Source organism: Papilio machaon, chromosome 8 (genome assembly GCF_912999745.1).
Source record: "Papilio machaon chromosome 8, ilPapMach1.1, whole genome shotgun sequence".
Classification (NCBI taxonomy): Eukaryota; Metazoa; Arthropoda; class Insecta; order Lepidoptera; family Papilionidae; genus Papilio; species Papilio machaon.
This window is the reverse complement of record NC_059993.1, coordinates 4,482,728-4,505,448: the sequence shown is the minus strand read 5'-3', so window position 1 is coordinate 4,505,448 and position 22,721 is coordinate 4,482,728. Positions and strand designations below refer to the sequence as shown.

Here is a 22,721-nt window from a genome sequence, read left to right as displayed (position 1 = left end):
TGACCAGAAAATTTTAATTTGAAATTAAGTCTGTTGTGTGTTGGACTTTGAAATAAATATTCGACGCGCCGGGCCACGCTCCGACGTAGCTGTTATAAAAAATGGACTCGGCATTAAATAGTAGTAGATCTGTTTCGGAGTCGAATATTACGCAAGAATTTCTATCACCTGTATATGTCTCTCAAAGGACTAAAAGAGCTAGAGAACCGGATTGCGAGGTTGATTTTAACGCCTTCAGAGAAGAAGTAAAGAAAATGATATCTTCAATGTTGGCGGCGCAGAGTAGCGACATTAAAAAGATTCTTCCTACTCTTTCTGAAATCAAAACATCAAACAATAATATTGAAAAATCTATAGCCTTCCTATCGGCGCAACATGAAGAATTAAAAAATAAAATTGACTTAATGGAGATTCAAGCTAAAAAGGATAAAGATTACATCACTATCCTAGAAGACAAAATAGAGGATCTCCAAAGAGAAAATCGCAAAATGAATGTTGAAATAAAAAATGTGCCACATATGCCTCAAGAATCTAAAGAGGACCTCATTAAAATGGTTGGTCACTTATCAGAAACTATTGGTAGTAAAGTAGAGAAGCACGACATAAAAGATATCTACCGTATTCGAGCAAAGAATAAGAAAGTAGAAGCAAAAAATCAACCGATCATAGTGGAAATGTCATCCTCTATTCAAAAAGCGGATTTCCTTAAGATGGCAAAATCCTACAACACAAGACACAAAGAAAAGCTATGTGCCAAACACCTAGGCATAACTGTCAACAGGGACACACCAATCTTTACATGTGAACAACTGACGGCAAAAGGTGCACGGCTACACTTCCTGGCTCGCGACCTGGCAAGGACAAAGCAGTATAAATTTTGCTGGACTGCTTACGGAAGAGTATACGCCCGGAAAGATGAGAACTCACGAATTATAATAATAAAAAATGAAGCTCAAGTGAATAGTCTCATGAATTTAATATGACTAGACTTATACAGCTATGATGACGCATCGCCTTTCTTCACAAGATTATCATATACCTTATATCTTAATATGTTCGCGCATACTTTCATAAATCGCAATAACAATTTTTCACTACACTACTACCTTCACTTACTTACAAATTCAGTCACATTCACACATAAAACTCAGTCAGTTATTGGAAATTCCACTGTATTTAAAATGCTATACTCTCTAGTTACACTGTGTTTGTTTTTCTTAGACACCAATTATTGATCTTCTCAACAACATTAATGAAGTAGACAACTTAGAAATTGCAAATGTACATGTTGATAACATCGAAAACATTTCTAGTCTGTTAAATGTAACACAAAATGATTTTACTATTATTTGCCAAAACATCAGAAGTGTCTACACTAATTTTGATGATTTGCAATTAAATCTAGCCCTTTTTAAGTTTGAAATAGATTTAATCATTCTCAGTGAATGTTGGCTGAGAACTGACAAGAATATACCCCATATACCTTATTATAATACATATGCGACAACAGTTCATCTCAACCAAGCAGATGGGGTGGTTGCGTTTCTCAAAAACAACCATAGGGCTACTGTTACTGAAGTAAACTTAACGCACGCGTCTTGTTTACAAATTAGCTTACCTCACGTTACTATCCTTGCTATTTATCGCTCTCCTTCTATTGCTAATGCAAATGACTTTATTTTGTCACTGGACGTATATTTAGAAAATATTAAAAATAACAAAAATGTAATCATCGTTGGTGATATAAACATCAACTTAATCTATAGAGTAGAAGAAAAATCACACGAGCGCTTAAACAGACTAGGTTATCTAAACATGCTTGCCATGCATGGACTTTTGCCAGGACACTCACTTCCAACTAGAGGTCCAAGCTGTCTTGACCATGTCATCCTAAAGCTGCAACCCGAAAATTACACGGCAACTATTGCTATTGCTAATACCACTGTTACCGACCACTTCATGAACATTTTAAAAATAACTAATAAAATACATTCTAATAAATTAATTAAAACTAAAACTAGAACGACCTTAAATACAAAAAATGCACTTGATCATTTGGAACATAATCTACCTGAACTGTTAACTCTAAAAAATCCAAACTTACTTACAGATACGTTAATAAAAACTATACAAGAATGTCTCAAGATCCACACTATTAAAAAAATAATACCTTTAAAAAATCAAATGCTAAAACCATGGATGACCATTGGTTTACTGCGATGTATTCGTAACAGAAACTTAATCCAAAAAAAGCTGAAACTTGACCCACATAACGATATCCTTAAAATTACATTTAAAAGGTATAGAAACTATTGCAACTGTTTAATTAAAAAAATTAAGCGTAAATACGAACGAGAAAAATTACTTGCAGCACGTAAAGATTCTAAGAAGCTATGGAAGGCTATTAATGAAGTTACTAATCGGAGACTAGTTAAGACACAAAACGTTGAGTTATTGGAAATGGCAAAAAACCCTTATGAGGTAGTATCTAGAGTAAATAATCATTTTGTTATGGTTGGTGAAAAATTGGCTAATGCTATTTCACTACAACATTCACCGCAAGCAACTAATAAACAAATTCAAAATTCAACCCAACCCACTACATCGTTTGTTCTTCTTAATACCGATGATCAGGAGGTGCGCAAAGTTCTGATGAGTTTAAAGTCAACTAGTGCCTCTGGCTCGGATGACATACCTACTGCTTTTCTTAAAGAAGCACATGAATTTATTGTCCCAATCATTACCTACCTGGTCAATCTATGCTTTGAGCAGGGTATTTTTCCTTCTGCATTAAAGGAAGCTATAGTCACCCCTGTGCACAAGAGTGGAGATAAGACGGTTATAACAAATTACAGACCAATATCAGTTCTAACGCCCCTTTCAAAAATATTAGAAAAAATTATTAATTTTAGACTAGTAAATTACCTTAGTAAGAACAATATCATATCGTCATCACAATTTGGGTTTAGGCAAGGCATGTCCACAGAGGACGCTATCTTGCAACTAGTTTCTCTTGTTACTAACAAAGTAGACAATGGTGACAAATGTCTGGGTGTCTTCCTAGACTTAAAAAACGCTTTCGATTCTGTTTCTGTCTCCATACTATTGCACAGGCTGGAGGAGATTGGCATTAGAGGCCAACCTCTTAGTCTTTTCAATGACTACTTGACTAATCGTAAACAGAAGGTAAAAATAGGTGATTTCATTAGTTCATCGGAGACCATCACCTATGGAGTTCCCCAGGGTAGTGTACTCGGTCCAACTTTATTCCTCCTATACATAAATCATCTTTGCAATATCAAGGTTCATAATGGACACATTTTCTCCTACGCAGATGACACGGCTCTAGTTTTTTACGGTAAAACGTGGGATAGTGTGCGGACAAATGCTGAATGTGAGCTAAAGCGGATAGCAGGCTGGTTGGACTCTAACTTGTTAACTTTAAACACTAAAAAAACAAGCTACGTCTGCTTTACCAAATATGACAGAACCCAACCGCCAGACAATTTTACAATAAAAATTCATAAGTGTTCAGATTTAAATAACCACACATGTACATGCACAGCCATTGACAAAGTAAAGCGTATTAAATATCTTGGTGTGATGGTTGACCAGCGCCTTTCTTGGCATGATCATATAGAACTTATCTTGTGCAGGTTGCGGAAACTTATGTGGACCTTTAAGACCTTAAGACATGTAGCCCCAAAAGATATTTTACGACAGATTTACACTTCACTTGCCCAATCAGTTATAACGTACTGCTTACCTATCTGGGGTGGAGCATCCAAGGTTAAATTCTTGGAAGTTGAAAGGTCCCAAAGATCCCTCCTAAAAGTTATTTATTTTAAACCGTATAGATTTCCAACAGAAAACCTTTATACAATTGCTGAAGTTCTGACTGTTAGAAAATTATTTATCTTACAAACTATATTAAAATTTCATAAATCATTCAAATATGACCCAAAGATAGATAAAAAAAGAAGAAGAAATGTAGTAAATGTTATCAAAGTAAATTCTACTTTTGCTGCTAGACAATACCCACGACTATCCTCTTATTTATACAATTTAATAAACAAAGAAATTAACATTTACCCCCTTAAATTCTCGAAATGCAAAAAGACTGTAACTGACTGGTTGATGACTAAAACTTATGATGAGACTGAAACGTTGATTCAAACAATACCAACAATATGAAATCTGCGCCTTATTACACTGTCACATAGGTACAAACTTTCACACACACACACACACACACACACACACACACACAAACACACACACACACACACACACACGAAATTTACTCTCATATACACTCAACGCACATACTCTCGCACACATTACTTATTTCATTATGTATTTTGTTTTTGTATAATTCTTAGATTGTACAGGTTAAGTTACCATCATAATGTAGTTACATGGAAGAGCGGGACTTCCTATCACAAGTACCTACCGGATACTTAAATGGAATTCCCAACACTTGTTTAAATTTGTACAATGTATTGTTAAGCCAATAAATCATTTTCATTTTCAAATCATTTTCATTTTTTTCATTATTTTAGACAAAAAGTCGAAACAAATAGCCTTAAAACTTGTATGCCCATAAGCTCCTTGTGGGAATATACGAAAGGCAACTTGTGACATTTTTTTTGACACTGACTGGAGGGCAATACTGAGTTATTATAATTTAGTTTGACTTATACCCACCGGATCAGATATCCTTGTCGGCTATAACAGCAGTTAAAAAATTCACTAAATTAAACGTTACCTTCATATTGGTCAGCACACAATTTTATCCAACTCAAGTTTTAAAATCAATTACTGGTAATAATCCAACCGTTATCGTGCATGAACACTCGGTTTATCGATACATGGATAGGTTAAGTGCGTGTACTTAATTTTGTAACAAGGGTCAATCATTACTAACTTATTATGTAAGTTATATACGTAAATAACTTATGTTTTCCATATCAACAAGAGGCAAGATATAAATACTAGGTATAAAATCAACCTAAGTACGTAAACATTAAATTATTTGATGCGTAGTGCTATACTCGAGTTGAGGAAAAAAAACAATAGTATAAAATGAGGACCTTGTAACGGATTATTCCTTGTGTCATCCTTCTTGATTAATTTTCTTTTATGTCATATTTTCACCAACCGATTACCAACTTTCATGCTAATATTTTAAAATAAAATTAAAAAAATAACTACCTCCTCATTTATTTAGCAAAGAGCGCTACGCTAGCACGCATTGAGCCGTAGTTTGCTACGAAAGTCTACAGCATATTCGAGCGTAGTATACTTCGTAGCACCGAATATTAAATCGTAGACCGAAATTTGTTGTAACGATATATAAAAATACCGAGTAATTAAAATGTTTAATTATAGCAATGTTAGTCAATTTATTTACTTAAAAGATTTATAGAAGTCTGACTTTTTTATATGATAAAAAAAGAAACACAATATATTATGTTATCTGTTGGTTATTGCTCTGGTTGCGACTGATTCGTTAAAGATGTAGGTAAAATACGGCAGCAGCCTTGACATGTTAACAAATTGCCAAGGTTAAGAAACTTGTAGAATAGTGTTAAGAAAACTCAACATTCTAGAAATTTTCTTTTTACACTTGACAAGGAAAATTGAATTTAATGTTATTTAATAGCGTAGTATAAACATTTCACATTCAGAGAAATGTTTATTTGATATTTACTTACGATTTTATCTCCGTGGCCTCAGGCGAGGAACTGTAAAAGAAAAAGAAAATATGTTACTACTGTAGCATTTTATTACCTTTTTATTTAAAAAAATAATCCATGAATAGTCCAGATGGCGTCAACTAATCGCCTAACTAGAACAAAAACACAGAAGTAACGGCTTAATCAATTACTTAATTTCGATACTTCAATAGTTCCGATATAAGTTCATCTAATTTACATCTCTAATTACCCCTACCTTAAGATTTAACTGCAGTCTTTACTATACAGTTGGACTGTACAGTTAGGCCGTACAGTTAGGCCCTTAGTACACAATACAACGTTAATCTTTGAAATCCGGCGAATTTAATCAACAGTTAGAGTACAGAAAATCTGTACAGTTTAACTGACAGTTAAAATTTTTCCTACACACATACGATATAACTGAAAAGTCTAATCTTTCAGTTACTACTGTGTAGTTAAAGCTGAATGTCTGTTGGCGGCTTTAATAACATTGAATTTTTAAAATAGACTTATTGAATAAGCTTTGCATCTTTTATGAAATGTAAAGCAATCTTCCGAGAAGATTCAATAGGCTTAATTCGGAGCGGTTTCTTAAACTAATTAAACTTAATAATCCTCTAATATAAAATCTCCAGTTTTTAAATGAAGTCACCAGATTTCATTGTTTTATCCCCACTTTAGCTCCTTTCATGGAAATTTTCTGAGAATAATAACTAGGGTGGAAATTGCTTTAAGAAAACGATAGTCAGGCTTTTCCTTATCTTTTAAGATCAGTGGGATTATTTAATTATTTTTTAGGACAAATTCCTTTTGTAATTAAGTTGGTGGTTTACTTTTTTGACAAATGTTCATATCTTTAACTTGTGATTGTGTTAGCTTTAATATTGTTATTGACAAAGATTAGAATAGAAATTGTTTTATAGAAATTAATAGATTTGTTTAAACATGAAGTGAAATTAAAACAATTTTTTGTTATTACGAAACTTTCTCATAAATATATGTTCCAGGTTTTACGATTACTTTTATTATTGAACATTAGTTTATTTTAGCTTTTGTACTTATCTCTTTTGAGATAATTCCAGACCCATTCCCATAACAATGTAGAGTTGGGAATAAACTTCGAACAGGCAAAAGTTTTTTCCAGTGATATATAACTTTAATTCCATAAGGATTAAAAACAAAACCAACGTTTATAGTTGAGTGAGGTTATCTTATATTTACTGTTATGCCATACTTTTATACTTTTCTAAACAATTCTCTAAGGATTGTGGTTTATCAGCATTTTTAGCAACTTATGAATAAGATATTCTTAATGTAGAGCAGTTAGATACAAAGATCTAACGTTTAGTTACATAAGTAAGTTCAAAGATTCCGAAGTAATAAATAATCTAACCTTATACTTTTATGACGATGAAAAAATCAGATAATTCAATTAATATGTTGCAATTCACATAAAATTCATTACTCTATATATCTCTATATATCTTTTATAATGAATAAACTAGTGCTTGACTACAAATCTACCTGGTGAATGGTGTTTTGGCCGAAGGATGGTACGCACTTGCGTATAGTTCGTTATTACACTATGTATGAACATTGTTGTCGTAACTTCATCAATGTATGAAATAACCCGAGGTTCTGTCTTATCTTCAGGAATTCATGTGAGCATATCAACATAGACATATTGCATTCCGAGATCCAATTCAATACGGGTGCTATCGCAGTATTCAGTTCATTAAATGCTCTACTAAAATACACATAGAATTCTTTAGCGTATCACAAATAAATAGCTTTTAAATGAACTTTGTATTAAATAATTAAATGAAACAATTTTAAATCAAGCTTTTATTATGTTATTTTCAATTAAAATAACTAAAAATTTAAATTTAAATTTAAATTAAAAAAGACAATCTACTCGTCAAGACGATTCAAATGACCCAAACTCGGTGAGGTTGTGTCGTTTCATTACGAAGTTACTATATCTCTTTCAGCTCCATCATCAATTCTGTACCTTGTCATAATAATATTGCAATGTCATGTGATTTACATATGTATGCAAAATTTCATCAGTAACCGGGATTGGATCAAATTTAATTTGGAAGATTTGATGACAAACATCCGATAGGTGAAACTAAATAAAAAACTAACAAAAACATATACGGCAAACAGAAAAGATGATAAGTTCTTAATTTGTTCGGGTAATACAAATGACTGTAAACAATGATGTATTACAGGATTTTATTTGAAGGTGACATAAAGAAGGGTGTGACGACTGAAATGAAAGGTCGATTTGGAGAACGACAACGTCGTACGCCAACCCCATATAGAGTCGATAAACACAAGGTGACGATGATTATGTTTTAACAGATGTCAGCGAAATTCAACTTTGAACAATTAAAGCTGGATATAACATAGTTTGAGAATGCAAGAAGAAATGTGACAGCGACCTTGACACACTATTCCACAAATGGCCGAGAAGTCGCTGCCAAGTTTAGTAGCGTTATGGATAAAGATTTCAGACTTAAGTGTCGCTCCAACATCTGTTTCAACGTACACATATATGCTACAAAATAATTTTAATTCTTTAACTAAAATAACAGTTTAATATATAAAATTTGATGACTTTACATTCGTTGACTGAAAAAATATCACTCTTCTGGAATAAGACCATTGTATTTTTATTTTGCTTTTTCAAATGATTAAAATTAACGCGAATGTGGGGCTTTATTAATAATTCACTGTAAGTGTAGAGTGTCTGCGACCCATAGCATGAATCAAGAATGAAATAGAAAGCAGTCCATTAGCACTTAATCCTTTTTCAAACACCTTTTGTTTTTATTTTACAAATATTTACTAAACAGTATACGTAGTACTTTGTTTTTATACATCTATAGCTACCTAAAATGAACATAAAATCTCATCGTTAATTATGCCAACCTAAAAAATGTCTAGAGCAATAAAATAATTCATGAATAAGTTTTATAAATAACGTAAATAATAATGATCATGCGTTAAACCTAAGTTCCTACGTACAGTAGACAATGTATGACTATTAGGTAGTTGTCAGGTTAGATTTGTCTTTTGTTTTTGGATTTTAACGTAGTAATCGTAGTGTAAATACCTCTACCCCATATCGTAATTTTTGTTGCACTTTTTTGATGGAACTGATTTTATAGTTTGGTTGTAATTAACGTATTGAAACTTATCAATGCCTCTAATAATTTAAGTAAACAGAGAGAGGAAACTATTGAGAAATCTTAAGAAACATTCATAGATATGAAGTGTCGGTGGTTGGAACTAATTTAACTTCATAATCCATTGACATAGAATTTCCAACTGAAATATAAGACCCAAGTTTGTATTATACATTCATCTTTTATATCACTGTATATATATGTAGGAGGCTCGTATAAAAAAATATATCTTCACAAAAAATCTTGTAAATTAATTTTAGTTATTAACTAACTTATATACATCGTCGTTCCGTCTTTAAAACCTTCTATTTATAACATTACAACAATCATAATAATTTGACGTACCCTTTTATTGTCAAACCCCCTTTTATACCCTGCTTTAGCGGAAATTCTATTTTCATCTTTCATTTCCTTTTTAATTTCTAATGAACTTACGGCCAACTTATTTTTATTTTTGAAATATAATCCTATATATATATTTGATACACAATAAGGAACTAAAAGTTGCTTTTTACAAAAAAAAAATGAGTTTTGAAATTTAAATATTTATGTAAAAATACATGAATAAGTACATTATCGCGTTTTAAAACAAAGTGTCACCAAATCGAAGTAAATTTTTCGTCCCCATTGATAGTATCTATCAATCTAATAAATGGTTCACTGCACTCGTAAAGTTAGATTGTGCTATTTATTTTCCACTCCTTTATTCATGAAAACTGTCGAAAATACTTTTTTGTAAATAGAACAATTTATAAAAGGTTAAATGTAGTTACATAAAAATCATTTTATTAAATGTATTAAACTATTAAGACCTATAAAAAGACCTACCTATATTATTTATTTGTATATTATAAATAAGAAAAATATAATAGTATTGTAGAGTAACTAATACCAACATTATCTGCATAAATTAAATATCTATTGCCAAGTGTGTTTTGATTTACTAATCCAATTTGGTTGTATTTAACTGATAAAATATCATAAAGTATAGCTTAATTCATAACATTAAAATAAAGGTATATAGTTGTTATCTAGTCCGCACTACTGTGTACTCTAGCCAATAGCGTATCTACTGTTAATAGCGGAAAGCAATCAACCGACAGAGAAATTGCGAGTTGGATTATCAACTCCATTCTCTCACGACCACTGTTCGCAAAATATTGTTTCGACAACTCTCATACGTTATTTTATTTATGACCCACAAAGAGACTACGTTATTTTGGTACCTGAATATAGTTTGAATTTTGTTCAAAAATAAAAGCATGCAGTATCCGTTGTGTTATAAATAAAATAAAGATTTATTGTGAAAATATTAAAATGTAACAATTTAATCAGTTTTATTTTATCAAGTTGCATTTTTTATTTCCCAAATAACGAAATGTTTATAAATATAATGTCGTCGAAGAGGGTAGATTTTAATGAACAAGATAGATCATTTTTGTGTTCGCTTTATAAAAAAGATTCCTCTTCATAGAAAGCTGGTAGATTCTCCAACATTAAATATTTCATAATACATAGATAACAAAATGAAACAATGTTGTCAGAAATTTAATCATGTCGACGGGTGCTAACTACAGCCATTAAAATGGATATAGTTCACGTTAAAACTGCGCACTTATCGTAGATAAGTAAGGCTGCAAGTAAAAACGAGAGAATTATTCATAAAAATAACAAAGTAAAACTACCTTACCATGAGACTTAATACAAAAGAGTGAAATGGAAATATGACGCTGTTACGGTTAATAAGGAAAATTTAATGATAACGTTGTTCATAGAACTTTAAATCTCAATTCTTTCTTACTATATTTTACAAATAAAAAAAATTCACAGAGGAGGAAAAATAAGTGTCTGGTTAGTTTAACCGCCTGGCTTAAAGATCTTTAAAAGTATGCAAAATTTAGCTTTATAAATACATCTTACTAATATTATAAAGTTTAGATGGATGGATGTTTGTTAGAAGGTATCTCCGGAACGACTCAACGGAACTTGATAAAATTTGGTACAGATGTAGAATACAGTCTGGAAGAACACATAGATTATGTTTTTTTTCTTTTAATTCTCCGCGGACGGAGTCGCGGGCGACATCTTTTATAAATAAATGACCTTAATATCACTATCGATTGGACTGAGGTAGAATTAACTAAACAGTCCCGATTGGCCCCTATTAATGGTCCCTAATGGTCCCTATTGAATAAAAGCAAGGAAATAATTCAATTACGATATTTATATCATCTTATTCTCCAGATGTCGTCGGATACTTTTTCTAATTTCGATATTAATTTGATACATAAATAATCATACTAATATAATAAATGTGAAAGTTTGGATGGATGGATGTTCGTTATTACGCATCTCCAAACGCGTAAACAGATCTCGATAGAATTTAGCATAGATGTAGATAAGAGCATTGATTACTAAGATTCTTTTTTAATCACGCGCGGATGAAGTCGAGTGCAAAAGCTAGTAATTGATACATTTCAATTGGTGTAGATACAGTAAATGTGATAGAAAGTTTTATAAAGTGATTTTAAATAATATAGATTTGCAGTCTGCAAAGTAATGCGCTGTTGAATCACGGTCTAGTGATTTTTGAACTACACGATCGTTAAGTTCGCTACGTCGAATTGATTTATTGCTAGTTTCTAGTTCACTTCTCAACCCTTAGTACTGCAATACCGGATTATTATAACAGCTTTAATGCTTCGAGTATTGAGAATAATCAGATTGAATTAGATTTACTTGACGTGGGATTCCGAGATCGAAAACGCCGTTTAAAATATATTGTTATGTCTGTTTTGACAAAGATAATGATGACGGTATGTTTTGGTCTCACAAGCCACTAGTACTACCTAGGATGGAATTTTTTTTATTAATTAATCCATGCGTAGAATTAAAAATATCTGTATAGTTTGTTAAAAAGCGTAGATAAAATGACGTTATTTTAATAGACATCCAGTGTCGCACCATCAGTATTATAAAAATTCTATAAACAAATAATTATCTCTGTTTTCATAGAAAATAAAAGGGATCATAGAATTTTTTTGTACATATGTTTTGACAGTGGAAACTCACAGACAGAGAATTCTATTCATCATCCATTGCTAATTTATACTCTTTGATGGATAGCGCCACTAACTAACAAAGTTAGCCAAACGAGGAAGTCGTCAAAACTATTCGGAAGTAATTGGTTAATGTTACAATGCTATTAGACAGGGTATTCGCGAATCACTTTTATTAAATAAACGATTAATCATCATATGTATAATAGTCATATAATGATTAATTTAGATAATATATTTATAACATATATGTGTACAGTTCTATTGAATTTATTCCATCCAAAAAAGTTGCAAAATTTACATGAAAAAGGAAATGAAATTTTCATAAAAATTACACAATGGACGCAATTTGCGATGTTCCTTTACATATAAAATTAGATTTAATTTCGTTTTCAATAACTTAGGTCCAGTTGTATCAATTTCATTCTTGAATTCATATGAATTTCATTCATTCATATGAATTAATTAGCTATAACATTGTACATATGTATTTCACGTTCATGTCATCATCACAATTTTCAATGCGTTATGTAAACGTGAGAGTTTTAATTGCGACATGTCACATCGCTACTCCATTCAAGGTGTTGGCTGCATAAAACATTCATAGAGAAGACAGCTTTTGTGTAAGGAACGAGCGAGATTATGTGAGCTTACAAAATTGTTTACGACTACATCATTATTTCTCAAACGCGTGTTTACGCAGCTTTCTAATTAATTATTCGTTTTTTTACATATCAAATAATTGAAACTGTATTTAATGAATATTACTTGTTAATAAAAGAACAATAGTTTAACAGTAGTAAATCTGGCAACAACAATTTATGTTGGGTACACGAATGGGCCGGATCAGGGGTGGTCAGCTTTCCAAGCGGCAAATGCCTACTAAGGCAGGATTTGCAAAAAAGGAAAGCGCTCTACGAAAGAAAGAGACAGGCCGTTTTTTAAGTTATTGGTCTTTATATTTTTACGTGATGGCAACTTTATTATTCTTGAATCTTGAATTGTTTTAATTACCACATGTTTTTCACTTCAAGTAAAAAATTGTCAACCGTTGCTTTTGTGTTAGCGCCGCTTTGTTTATTGTTTTTTTATGTTGTGAATTCAATTATTACGAGATAGAGACTCCTGTGCGTACGAAATTGACGATTTTTGTGTTGTGAATTCAATTATTACGAGATAGAGACTCCTGTGCGAAATTGACGCTTTTTGTGTTGTGAAATTTTATTACGAGATAGAGACTCATTCTTTTTGTGCGATACTGACGCTTTTTGTTGTTTTTCTTCTCCACCATGGTTGGAAAAGCAAGTGTTAAGTGCGCAAAATGCGGTATTACGTCAAAGGAAAATTCTTCTTTGACCTTTCACAGGTTTCCTCTCCCGTCAATTCATGGATCTCTAAAGTAAGACTTACCTTTTTTTTTTTACTTATTTATTACTGTTTTGCACTAATTTACCCTTACTAGCTGGTATTATGTCATCAAACTAGTCTAGTAGAGAATGTTATGATTTAGAGAAATCATAATATTCTGTATATCTCAAATTATTAAAAAAAAGTCTGTTAACACCTAATAAAGGTACATTTTGTAATAATCTAAATAGATCCCAGAAACATATATATATGCCACGTATATAGAAACATACATTATTACAACAGATATGGTTTTATCATCACACTGCATTGCCTATATAATATATTTAAAACAGTTTGTAAAAATTAAATATTGGTTGAAATATACATTATTGACGGTCGAGTTGGCGATTGTAGCTTTTGTGGCGAACACAATTATATCTAAGGACTCACTATCCAAAGTTAAAAGTTGCGGAGACTGGTAGTTTTTAATAAATAAAATCGTACTTAGGTTAGTTATTTTCGCTACTTTTGACGTAACTTTGACAGTTTTATTTGTTGTCAAAGGTTTTTATTTTATACAGCCATAAGTCATGTATGCTACTAAAATAAATTTAAAAAAAAATAACAAAAAAAACATATGAAATAGGCAGAATTTGATTCCCTAACAAAAGAAATTTGCAACGTTTCCGGCGCTATGGGATGAGCAGCCCCTCCGCCCTAGCGTAACAAGGCGCGGGTGCCTATACTCGCCTCCGCAGCTGAGGCTTTTTGGTCGCCTTCGGCGACCAGCCTCAGCCGCTACGGCTCGCACAGGCCCCCGCGCCTTGTTACAGCGGGCGGGGGCTGCTCCCCCTCCGCGCCTCCGGCTTTTCATATACACTCTAGGGGTAGGGCAGAAAGTACCACGTGGTGTCGGGGTTGACTGATTCGGTTCTGTGACTCATATCCAACCTTACAATACAAATTTACAAACAATTTAATACCACAATGACGCCACGCAACTGAAAAACCGTTAATAGATAATGCCAAAGAGTATGTAAACATTTCGCTGGTATACTATGAAATGGTTACATACTCTTTGCTACTTCGTAGTTTTGCGTTCCGTGTCTTCAAAATTATGAAATAAGTAAACAATATAAATGTCAGATTATTATTATTTTTAATCAATTTAAGATAACATTTCGAAATAAAAATTAAAATAAATAATATGTTTGGTTTAAAAAAACTTTAATCGAATTAAATAGAGTATTTTTTTTTATTTATTTTAGTAGCATACATGACCCTCGGCTGTATAACATAAAAACCTTTGACCACTTATAAAATAAAACTGTCAAAGTTACATCAATAGTAGTGAAAATAACTAACCTAAGTACGATTTTATTTAATAAAAACTCCTCTCTCCGCAACTTTAAACTTTGGATAGTGAGTCCTTAGATATAATTGTGTGCGCCATAAAAGCTACAATCGCCAACTCGACCGTCAATAATGTATATTTTAGCCTAAATATTTGTCACAAGAATTTTGTAATAATACAAAAAATTAACTTTTCAGAGCTAAAGTTTGGGCAACATTTTGTTTTCCCAATGATGATTGGACTACAGATGAATCATTGGTGAAGCTGTACAAACAGCATAAGATGCTATGCGGCAATCATTTTGATGATTCATCATTTACTAGCAGTTCAAAATTGAGATTGAATAAGTTTGCCATTCCATTTGAAGCTCAAAACATTTTGGCCCAATTACGAGATGAACATCTGTGTAAAGAAGCACTAAAAACTCATGTCAGTATTTTTGGTATTAAGCTTGTAATTTTTACCTTTTTGCCAAGGAATTATTAATTTAAATGATTCTTTTTACTTTTGTATTTATAATATAAGAGGTAAGATAAATGAGAAAATATGGCAATATTAATAACATTGAAAGGCAGTTTCTTAGCTTGTTGATGGTTAATTAAAATAATATTATAACATAAGTAAAAATAAGTAAACATTTCATAGAATTAAAGTTAATAAGTTTGTTAAAAATGTTTCAGTACCAGGAGACTGCACAGATGCAGAAGGATTTGGAAGTTACAGCCAGTACTTCTCAGTTTTCTACATCTTCAGAACACTCAAATGAATATAATATTGATAGCCCATATTTGACCATGGTAATTTAATTAATAATGATACTTATGGGTTGATTAAATATTAATTGTTTATTATTTATTATTAATTGTTTGAATATGCCAAATTCATTATTTCTGTGGATAAATAAAATTGATTAATTTTCTGTTAACATTATAGAAATTTGTCGGAGGTCTTAGCCATTGTTGGAATATTATAATGTGATTAAGATTGTAAGCACATTGAAAGCTCTAAAATAGAATATTTTGTTTTTCAGAAAATTTCAAAAAGCAAAGGCATATTAAAGGACCTGGATTTGAAAAAAGTTGCTGAACTAACACCCAGAAAACAAAAACTGTACAAAAGATGCAGAAAAAACTTAAATGAAATCTTGAGACTTAGAAGAAAATTTAAAAAAGTAAAAAATTGCAACAGGGATGTTTTAAGTACTTTGCACAATGATACAGCAGTCAACAATATAATAAAAAGCAAACTGAGCAGTCCTTTTTATTTATTGTTACAAAGCCAATTACAAAATGTGCCCAGAAAGTTAACTGGCCGCAGATGGACACTAGACGACAAAGTTTTAGCCTTAAGCTTGTATAAAAAGTCTAGTGCATGCTATAGGTTATTAAGTCGACTATTTTGTTTGCCTAGTGTAAGTTCACTAAAGGCATTATTGAATAAAATTCCTATGATGTGCGGAATTAACAATCAAGTGATTGAGACAATTAAAGATATAACAAGACAGAGGTCAGTCAGTGACAATTTGTGTGTTGTGTCTTTTGACGAAATGTCAATAAGAAAAAATCTGAATTATAACACTAAACTTGACCAATTAGATGGCTACCAAGATCATGGTGCACAAGGTCGAACACAAGAAATCGCAAGCCATGCCCTAACTTTTATGGCTATTGGCATAAGAAAAGCCTGGAAACAGCCTATAGCTTTCTATTTTTCAGGAGACTGCGTCACAGCTGACAGATTAGCTGTTCTTATTAAGGAGGTGAGCCTTTTGTTTCTTATAATTATTCATTTAACTTAGCCTTAAACTTATTATATTAAAGCCTTTTCAGTAGTCTTTTTTCTTTATATAATATCCCTCATCTTTACGTAACTGTTGGCATAGGCCTCCTCTAGCTCTTTCCAATAAGCTCGGTTTAGAGCAGCTGTCCTCCAGTAACAACCAGCAGCAAGCTTCAGGTCGTCTGACCATCTTAGGTGTCAGGTGCCCTAAGGTACCAGTTCGTAACTATTTGGCTCCTTTTCTCTGGGCCATGTAACCAGCCCAGGCCATCTCCACTTCTGCTGGTCAATTACCTTTAAAATACCTTAGGCTTTTGTTGTTAATCTAATGTTCTTACTGTTTATTCTATTCAACTTATGCAGACCGAGCATGCTGCGTTCCATTCCCACCTGAAAGGATCTAAGTTTATCCCTAATATTTTTTGAGAGAGATCATGGTTCACACCCATATGTCAGACAGCAAAAAAAAATCTTAGCCTTAAACTACTTACCTATAATTGATTGTAAAAACATCTTTAAGGGTAACTAAAATAAATTTGAATTTTCAGGTACTGAGCACTTGTTTTGGTGCTGGATTGGAAGTCATTGGCATTGTGTGTGATTTGGATCGTGTCAATTTACGGGCCATAAATTTATTAGGATCGTCGCGAGATCGGCCATTCTTTCACCATGAGGGACATGAAATTGTCACCATCTTAGATCCACCCCACTTGCTAAAATGTTTTAGAAACAATTTCTTAAAACATAATGTACAATATGTACAAGATGTACAAATAGAAGGTCAACGAAGAATAGGTTTGTATCGCTTATTCCTCTGGTGTGAATTATTTCAATAATTATTAAATGTTTTGGTTCATCATAGTAAAAATATTGTAAGTCAGTTCATTGTACCATTTTATTGAAGTTCCTCTAGAATCGATTTTACTTCAATATTCCAAATCATCAGTTTTGCTACTTGGTCCTACAATAATTACAGGATTATTATATATTTATTTTGAACCTTTTTACCTTGGAGAATATTGATTATATATTAAAAGTTAAAAAAAAAGTACACCTACCATTGATATTCATTTCTCTGTTAATACCTGTATTTATAAAAATAAAGAACATTCATTGATTTATAATTACAGGAGTAGCTAAATGGAGCCACATTGAAGAATTTTTTAAAATAGATAAGAAGAACCCTAACTTCGTTTTTGCACCAGCATTGACCCAGCAACACCTTCAGCCCAATGGTAAACAAAAGATGAAAGTTCGGCTCGCTGCTCAAGTTTTGAGTCATTCTGTTGCAGCAGGATTATTTGCTAAAGTAGCTCAAAGTAAGTTTCAACATAATAATTATGTTGTCATTTTTCTAGCCTTTGTATCCGACTGTGCCACGACCCATAAGGAGAGACTTGTTTTGCTCACGAGTATGTGAATATAATTTCTATCCATTGTTTTTGTGTACTTTCTTAGGCTAAACAGGTAAACTGATATTGACAAGAGATATTAAAAAATCTGCAGCTAATCTTGCCATAGGTAGATAAAATTAAATACTGTAATTTGGAATAAAAACTAAAACTAAGAAAGATTTGTTGATTATATTATATCCCTATACCTAGGGTATTCCGGGATACTAATTGTGAAATCCTGGGATTTTCGAGATTTGAAATCAAACAAAATTCTATACATGTAATAGAAAGTATGCATACTTTCTTTCTTCATGCAGCAGCCTATTGTTAAAAAAAAAGAAGCAGACATTGGCTTGTTGCTGCTATGTTTACATGAATAAAGAACTATCAATATCTAATACCTAGTAGTTGTTATTTTTGAGCTAAGTAAGTATGATAAATAATATTCCTATTAACATTAAGATGTTTTTTTTTTAACTTTCAGATGAATTACCACAAGATGCCGTTGCGACAGCGATGCTCATTTCAAATCTAGACAAATTGTTCGACGCCATGAACGGTGATACACCGGACAAAAAAAATGGGAAAACATTTTTAACTAACATGTCCTCAACAAGCCCTCATCTAGATTTTTTTAATAAGATGAGAGTTTTGTTCACGGAAATGAAGTTTTTAGGGGCAAGAAGTAAGCCCCCCTCACAAGATGGCTGGTTGAGGACGTTGAACGCAATCGAGCGTATATTTAAAAATTTAAAAAAATATAATGTCAACACATTACGTGTCCGAAGGCTTAATCAAGATCCTCTCGAAAACTGTTTCGGGTGCATTAGGAGCAACTGTGGTAGTAATCCGAACCCCACTTCAGTTCAATTCATAGCAGCATTGAAAACTAGCATAGTAACAAATTTAATTAATAATAATAAAAACAGAAACTGCCTGGATGATGACAACCAGGTGTTAAATAACTTTAAACTGTTTATTCGTAAAGGATGTGAAGAATCAAAAAAAGATGCAAACTCTTCTACACATTTTTCAGTGGAAAATGATATTAGAGGTGTAGAAGAGCTAGATATACCTCAGTGTTCTGGAGAAATGCAAGCATGTGCATATGTGTGCGGCTTTATTGCAAAAAAAATAGAAAATAATTGCGAGCAATGTAAAAAAGTTATGCTTGCTGATCCGAACACTGAGGTATGTCATTTATTCACATCTTTTAGGGAATATGATGATGCAAAATGCAATTTAAAATACATCCAGCCCAGTTTCTGTAAAATGGTTGAAAATGCTGCAAATGTAAAAAACAATTACTTAAAAGAAAATGCGCATAAAAAGCAAATAAAGTATAATTTAATAGAAAAATGCGATAATCTAAATAAAGATTGGCTGAAGGGGTGTGACGATCATTGGGAAATGAATTTCAAAACAATATTAGACAGTACAGTTGCAATATGCCTGAAACGGTTTTGCGCAATCAAAAATCGAGAATTTGTTGAGGAAGCCTCAAAAAAATCTTTAATAAGAAAAATAAATATATTAAAAAATGTTTAAAAGTCTTGTTTCATTTGGTATCGCTTATTATAAATGTGCAGAAACCGGAAACGAAAATTGTATGATTTAATCAATTCCGGAATTTTAATAGGCGTAAGTAACAATTAATTAAATGTACCATTTAATTGATCGTCTTTTACGCTTAATGAAATGGTATCGAATATAAAAATAGAATGAAAACTATTCAAATATCCCGCGTTATCAAAAGTTACTGATGGCATAGACGGCAGCGCTAGTGTGCTTCTGTGTAAGCATTTTTGAAGTATGAAGTTGACGTTCTTCCCTTTAGGGTATTTGTGTTATGTGGGCCGGATCGACCGGTGCAATACCACGACCACACAGAAGACGGGCGTGAAGTTGGACCAATTCAGCGTTTCGTCTGATGAGTGTGCGTGCCGGAGGCCTGATTTTGGTCCACGTTCCCTTCCCACCCTTTTCTTATAAGGAGATGATAGGGAGGGGAAGTTGATTTTGCGGTAGAGGGGATGCATAGGATGTGGAAATATACTCTTTCGGGGCGTCCCCTCTTCCGTTGATTTAAAGGTAGGCAACGCATCTGCAATGTCTATGGCTCGCTATTTCGGCGATTTCAGGTGACCACTTGCTCGTTTGCCACTTAAATAAATAATATGAAAATAATATAAAAACAAGTTACAATAACTGTTAACAGATAACATTTAATTGAATATATCGTAGAATAAAATTTAAATATTTTGCCATGTTTAATTAAGCTTACGTACGATTGCACTTGAATACATAAATTTATTTGCTAAAATAAAAAAAATTATAATGATAAAAAAGGTGTGCAACAACCGGCATTTTTCTAACGGTAAAGCTTTTAAGGCAAGTAGCACGTAACCATGTTTTCCTGCGTCAGTAGCACGCAATATTGGCAAGACGTGTAATCCGATTAGGTAGATTCATCTTAGTTCAGACTATCTCCGCAAGTCGACCGTTACGCACGCCGCGCCGCTACCACCAAATTAGATTGTCGAACAGATTTCACCTCAACCCTTCCAACATTACTCTTGCACTAATAACACAGTGAAAAAGAGTTACTAAGCATAAAGTTGGTTATTTTAAAAATTATGTTCATGCACGCTTTTTTTATTTATCCCTTCAATATGTCCTGACAGCTGAAGAACACTTAAGCAATGTAATTATTTTTTGAGTTTATTTATGACGGAATTGTTATCTTGACAATATATTATAATGATTTCAAATGACACTCTTTGTTTTGCTCTACCTCCATTTATGACGAATTGGGTAAAATGTGTTTGGAATAAAATTATAATAACAATTTATTTTAAATGCATTAAAATATGGTTTTATATATTTATAACAAAGCAATTTAATAAAATAAATAATTGAGCCCGATTATTTTCCATCACATTGCACGCAATTTAGTGAAGCGAAAGTTAACATTTTTCAATTATTGAATAAAGTTTATGAAGCGTTATTGTACATAAATTGTTTTATAATACCTGAATTTTATTAAAAGCAATATTAGCAAGAATTTTAACAAATGTTTAAGTAAATTTAAAAGCGTAATAATTAAGTTTAATTAAATTTCCCCTTTTGTTAAATGATGTCAGACAAACATTTTAAGACGACGTGAAGTTCATCTAAAAAGAAATGGACAGACACATGTCTGTCTAAATGAAGAACGCTCTGATTTACAACCAGCGAATAATCCGTCGGATCTCCAATATTAACGTTTACAACAGTAGAGCAAAGTAAATAGTGAGGAATACGATTTAATTAAATCTTGTTCTGTTACGATAGGTTCAAACTAACTTATTTTTTAAGGTGGCAAGTGGGCAAGCCATCAGCATTAAACGCCTAAATAGCGATGCAACCGATGCCCATAGACATCCCCTTTTGCCGATGCGTTGCCTATCTACTAATCTAACTATCTACTAATCGACGGAGAATGGTTAGCACAGAAAAATATTTCTCCCTTCGTATGCGTCCCTTTCGTCAAATTCACTTCCACTTCCCACCCTTTTCTTATAAGAAAAAGGAAAGAGGAGTTAAATAAGCCTCCGGTACAAAGCTTAGAACTAAAGCCTTTCTATTTGTCCAATTGACTGATGGGTAATCTTTTCCAAGTTAATGAATATATGTGGCAGAAACCATAACATTGTCTTACATTACGTATTTTATTTTTTTGCATTACATTCACAGAAGTTTGTAGATATATTTATTTGGACATAGCATACATTTCCTTTATCCATTATTAATAGCAATACTTTCACTTTTCTTTTGATGGATCATGGCTACTTAGCAAGTTATCTGAGTGGAAAAGTGGAGAAGTAGTTAAAAGTAATATAACACGATAATGCTTTTAGTATAGAAGCTAATCCCAATAGGCTACAAATGCAACAAATAAGTTATAAATCACTATGAATGTTTGTTTTATATTAATCAATTTTATAAATATAAATAATACTCTTTTTTAATATCAACGATTTCGTCCACACGGAATAAAAAAATAAATAAAAACTAATAATGCCTATGTCACCAATGAATAGTGTAGCTTTTCAACAGTAAAAGAATCTAATTGATGATAATTGATTCATAAAACTAGAATAATTTCATGGAAATATATTCATCGCAAGATTAATATTCATAATTTATGTTGGATTGGATTTAATATTAATACGAGTGTATCAGAGCGAGCGAAGAGAGCTCTATGTTTACAGTTTTTAGTACACTTTACTAAGATACTATTGCTCTTTCATATTTGTGCTTTGACACAGAAATTACAGTTTATTTCTATATGTGTTATTCTAATTTATCGTAAAATTCTAATTTTAAGTAAAAAAAGATTAAAAAAAAATTGAATTTATTACTAATGCCATTTGGTAGAAAATTATGAAACCAATAAAACAAGTGTTATAACCCATATAAATGATCTACATTTAATTAATATACATTAAAAGATGTTTTTTTTACTTAGTTATATTTTACATATGATAATAAAGTAGAAACTTTCGCGAGCTTTCCTAAAGCACTGCTTCTGCTAGTACAATATCAAGTTTCAAAAGGTAACTGTCGTATGACAAAACATGTGCATTCTTTGTTCCACGTCTAAGCTTCGCTGACAATATTATATTTGCTTGTTTACCTTTGCCCGAGTCACAGGTTTATTTGAAAGTCCAGACGCTGTATTTCTTAAGCGATATCTTTCAATTTTATTTTGACTTATAGCGACCATATTAAAAAAGTAAGCTTCTTACGACTTAAGCTGTTTCCTTCTCTATTTACTTATTAATTTGTGTAATTTTCCCCTTATTTCTATTTATAATATGAAAAGAACA

The 22,721-nt window shown here is 32.1% G+C and overlaps 1 protein-coding gene across 1 annotated transcript in view; it reads right to left on the bottom strand.

Annotated features, from left to right (window-relative positions):
• LOC106720741 (poly(rC)-binding protein 3) overlaps positions 1-22,721 on the bottom strand; it is a 64,767-nt gene that overhangs the window by 18,294 nt on the left and 23,752 nt on the right. Inside the window, exon 2 of the mRNA XM_045679006.1 lies at positions 5,718-5,747. The gene's annotated coding sequence lies outside the window, so the exon portion shown is untranslated. The remainder of the gene's footprint in view (positions 1-5,717; positions 5,748-22,721) is intronic.